The 4,770-nt window shown below is 43.9% G+C and overlaps 1 long non-coding RNA gene across 1 annotated transcript in view; it reads right to left on the bottom strand.

Moving 5' to 3' along the window:
- Window positions 1-4,770, bottom strand: part of LOC138164808 (uncharacterized) — a 7,244-nt gene that overhangs the window by 1,714 nt on the left and 760 nt on the right. The window contains exon 2 of the long non-coding RNA XR_011169190.1: window positions 4,267-4,335. This is a non-coding gene — a long non-coding RNA (uncharacterized lncRNA). The remainder of the gene's footprint in view (window positions 1-4,266; window positions 4,336-4,770) is intronic.

Raw genomic sequence — 4,770 nt, 5'->3', positions numbered from 1 at the left:
TATTCTTGCTTTCTTTTTGATAAAAAATTACAAAAGTCAGTGTAGAATTGTTGGCTCCTGCCCCTTTAATGGTGTGTGTGTGTGTGTGTGTGTGTGTGTGTGTGAGATTCTTTAGTGGATACACAGAGAATGTTTTCAGGGGGAGATTCCTGTAATGCTCCATCTCTTGTTTGATCACAAATTCTTCCCTTCTCCACAGGTCTGACAGGCAAACTATTCCTTGCTCTCCTGATTTGCTTATGGTAACACCCTTTATGTCTACATCATGTGCCCACTTTGACCTTATCTTGGTACATGGTGTAGGATGTTGATCTCTACCTACTTTTTGCCAAACTATTTCCTACTGTTCTCAGTGTTTTTTTTGTCAAACAGTGAGTTCTTTTCGAAGAAGCTGGGATCTTTGGGTTTATCAAACAATAGGTTTCTATGGTCATTTCCTGCCATGTCTCCTGTACCTAATCTATCCCACTGGTTCACCTCTCTATTTATTAGTCAGTACCAGCTAGTTTTGATGATTGCCACTTTATAATGCAGTTTGAGATCTGGTACTCTGAGGCCATTAGGGGGAAATTCCAACAAACAAGTCTAACTTCTTTAGGGCGAGAATGTTTGTGCCTTAAACCCACAAGCAGCTAATATTCTTGGCTTCTTCTCCAAGTGAATCTTCTTGTCCTATAGGGTAAATTTGCAGTGACATCTGGTTTGCCCTGGCAGTAGTAAGGATCCATGGGAGAATTTCTGGTGCCCTTTGGTTTCAGGTGCCCAAGGAAATTGCCTAGACCTCTTTGGCATTCATCTTTGCTTAGAGGGACCCCTAGAGAATTTTACTGTGCTTTGTGTAGAGAGGGACACTTTTTGTGCAGACTCCAAATAGATAGTCTTAATACGTTAAGGAAAACATTGGAAGAAAACAGTCAGTTTTCTCATTTAAGAAAGGGGCATCAATAATTTGACCCCAAGTGCCAGATTCCTATAGGGACAGCTCCATGTAGCCTGGAATGCTCAGTGTGGACTAGATTTCTATTTGAGAGAATTTTTTTTTGTTTTTGTTCTTTCTTCTGCTTGGGGTGTTGAGAAAGGCCTGATAAGGCTAATAAGGCTAAGTAAACAGTGATATTTGGTAAACTTTGTGAAATGTTTTTTACTCTGTGACTATGCAGAACTTTGTATTTGGAGACAGTTGTGATTTTCAGCTGCATATATGGGATTGCACACTATTTGAGACTTGACTATGGCATTGGAGAGGCAAGTTAAAGGACATTGCTGATGCCTCCTAATAAAGAATTTTTCTGAATTTGGGGTGAGGACTGTGGGAAAAAAATCACCCCTGCCTATTTGCCAGGGATGGCAAGTTTCAGAGGGAAATGTGTATCTTGGGCTTCTCTGGGCAAGCAGAGCTCTCCTAAAATGGAGATGATATCAAGAGGCTTTTGATCACATCCAGTTTGTCCAACATGGAGCCCTCTGTGTGCTCTACCATGTGGGTGGGGGTAACCTCCTTTGATTGGTTACCTTTGAAACTGGCAAGACTGAGTCCTTCACTCTTTCTGCCGCCCTTATTTTGGTCAGCTCTTATCTATCAGCCCTGTCCAAAAATGTAGCTCATTCTATATCTTGAGTCCATCTCCTTCTTGTCTGAAGGACACAGCTTTGTTATTGGTCTTCTGAAATTGTATTTACTCATGGAATCAGTTAGTTAGGTGGCACAGTGGATAGAGCACTGGGCCTGGAGTCAGGAAGTCTCATCTTTGTGAGTTCAAATCTGGTCTTAGATACTTGCTAGCCATGGGACTCTGGGCAAGTCATTTAACCCTGTTTGCCTCAGTTTCCTCATCTGTAAAATAAGTTGGAGAAGGCGATGGCAAACCACTCTAGTGTCTTTGCCAAGAAAACCCCAAATGGGGTCATGAGGAGTCTGACGAGATTGGATATTCAGGGGAGGATAGAGTAAGGAAGTGAAGATGAGACCTAGATTGTGAGCCTGGGTAACTTCAATATGGCAGTGCCCATGAGAGTAATAAGATAGCTTGAAAGATGGGAAGTTTTAGGTAATGAGCTCAGTTTTGTACGTGGCAAGTTAATACATCGATGAGGCCTCCAGTGCAAAATGTCTGATGTGTAGGTGAAGATGCAAGACGAGGTTGGGAAGAGAGTTTAGGACTGAGCAAAAGTGAAGGCAGAGTAGTAATCCAGGATGCGGTAAACCAGGGCTGAGGCTTGGTAGGTCAAGACACGTGGCAGGATAAGAGAGCAAGGGATTCAAGAGAGGAGAACAGCAAAGAGTTGAAGTGATTCCCCAAGGGGTGAAGATGGGGAAAAGTGGGGGGTGCGGACAGTGCAAGAGTGATGACCTGGGAACTCCCCCACCTTGGGAATGAGTGAAAGTGAAAAGAGTTTTGGAAAGAGTGGCCAGGGGTCTATGTCATCAGAAGATGGAAGGAGGGGGAAAGGGAAAGATTTAGAAGAAAAGCATTGTTACCTATGGAACAAGCATCCCAGAGAGCACAGTGGAAGGGGAAGGTAGGACATGCATGGGGTTGGGCTGAGGGGAATGTAAGTGAGGAAGTGGGCAATGGGGGAATGAAGAATGGAGAACAAGGATTTGTATGGGGGGTTATTTCAGGATCACTGGGGTTGGGAGGCTCTGACTAGGATGGACTTTGTTAATCGTTGGTGATTAATCATTACAATAAGTAATAGTTACTTACAAATTTAAGAGCTTACCATGTGTTATTACTTTTGAATCTCACCATGACACTGTAAAAGATGCCAAAAGGATAATTTTGCAGATGAGGAAACTGAGGCTGTAGGTAATATTTAAACTAAATACGTCCTGACTCCAAGGCCTGTACTCTTTCTACTATAGCAGGATTGATTTTTCATCTTCTTCTCTTTTGCTCTCTCTGTCCTTCCTCTCTGCCTCCATATGACTAGGGCTGGCTGGGAAAATCCACAAATTGGGTTATCAGCTAATACAGAAGGGTCAGTGTATGAATTGTTGGGGGTTGTTTTTTGAAGAGGAAGCATCCTGATGATTTGTAAACAAATTGGCTCAAGATTGCCTCATATATGGGTAACTTCTTCAGAGACAGATCTTTTCCCACCCAAGGCAAATCCCAGATACCACAAATAAACGTCTTTGAGGCATAAACAAGGGCTTAGAGGAGAGTTCTATTTGTTTGGTTTATTTTGAATTGTGTAGTGATAATTGTGGTCAAAGCCACTTGAATTCCAAGGGAAATTTCCATAGGACTCTTTTTTCTTCTGACTTTGACATTCTCTGTTCTGAGGTTCTTTCCTGCATTACCAGTCTGTGTTCTAAGGTCCCTCCCAGCCATGACATTCCCTGCTCTAAGGTCCCTCCCAGCTATGACATTCCCTGTTCCAAAGTCCCTCCCAGCTATGATGTTCTCTGTTCTAAGGTCCCTCTCAGCGATGACGTTCCCTGTTCCAAGGATCTTCCCAGCTATGACATTCTCTATTTTAAGGTCTCTCCCAGCTCTATAATTCTGTTTTAATGCCTGTTCAAGTTCTATGATTGTGTGTTCCAATATCTTATGTTCTATGGCCTCTTTCATCTCTGATATTCCAGAGTATGGGTTCTATGACCCTTTTAAGTGCTGTCTTATTATTATCTCCATTTTACAGATGAGGAAACTGAGGCAAAGGGTGACTAGAGGTTGCCTGGATCACATAGCTAGAAAAGCTCCGAGGCTGGATTTGAACTCAGGTCTTCCTGATTCCAGGTCCAGCACTCCATCCACTATGTCATGCAGCTACAAGATGAGGTTGTTTGAAGAACTGGGCACATTTAACTTAGAGATGAGATGATTTTGGGGTGGGGGTAATCGTCCTCAAATATTTCAAGAGTGGTTGGTCACCTGGAAGACAGATGCCTATCTCTGCTTGGCTTTAGAGCAAAGAATTAGCAGCAATGGAGGAAGAGCTGGAAAGAGGCGTCCTTAGGTCGGATGTAATGAAAAGCGCCCTGATAATTGGGTCTGTCCCAAGGTGTAATGGGAAGGATTGAGGTCACCCTCACTGAGGACATTCAAGGACAATCTGGGTGCCCTCTTGTAGGACATTCTTGTTCTAGGCACAGGTTGGACTAGATGGCCCTGGAGATCTTTTCCAATTATGAGTCTCTGTGATTCTGTCTTTCTCATGCCAATACTCTGTGATTCTAGGGTTATAGTGGGAACCAAGAAAATGGAGGAAGAACGTTAAGTGCTGAGGTCTATATAATGGGCAAGGACGGACACTTACTGCTTGCCTTTGTTCTTCACTCCCCACCCAGCAAGTGAGGGCAGCCTGGGTTTCTCAACCTTCTCAGTCCTGAGAAGAACAAGGAGAGAAATGGAACCGAGAGTAGCAGACATCGGGATGCTAATGGTGTTAGGACTGTCATCTTGGGTGTCCTCTGATCAAGTCCCCTCATTTTGTGTTTGAAAAGGGAAAGTGGAAGGGACTGAAGCCATCTGTGCCTTTGGCAACTGCATACCTCAGGAGCCTTTGTATGAGCATTCAACGTTCTAGTTTAAAAAGGACGAGGGCAATCTCAGTGGAGGGAGTGCGTGAGACTTGGGAAAGTGGGTACTTAGGATGGTGCCCACACATGAGCTATTTACCCAAGCTGACTAGGAGAAGAGCTAGGGGCTGGTGGGGAAGGGAAGAGCAGCCTAGGATCAAGTCAGGAGCTGAAGAAACTGGGAGAGACAGAGAAAGAGAGAGAGAGACAGAGAGAGAGAGAGAGAGAGAGAGAGAGAGAGA

Source organism: Petaurus breviceps, unplaced genomic scaffold, assembly GCF_028583685.1.
Source record: "Petaurus breviceps papuanus isolate PSGF00001 unplaced genomic scaffold, PetGlider_PUasm1.0 207, whole genome shotgun sequence".
Lineage (NCBI taxonomy): Eukaryota > Metazoa > Chordata > Mammalia > Diprotodontia > Petauridae > Petaurus > Petaurus breviceps.
The sequence above is the reverse complement of the archived record's forward strand: the minus strand, read 5'-3'. Positions and strand labels throughout refer to the sequence as shown.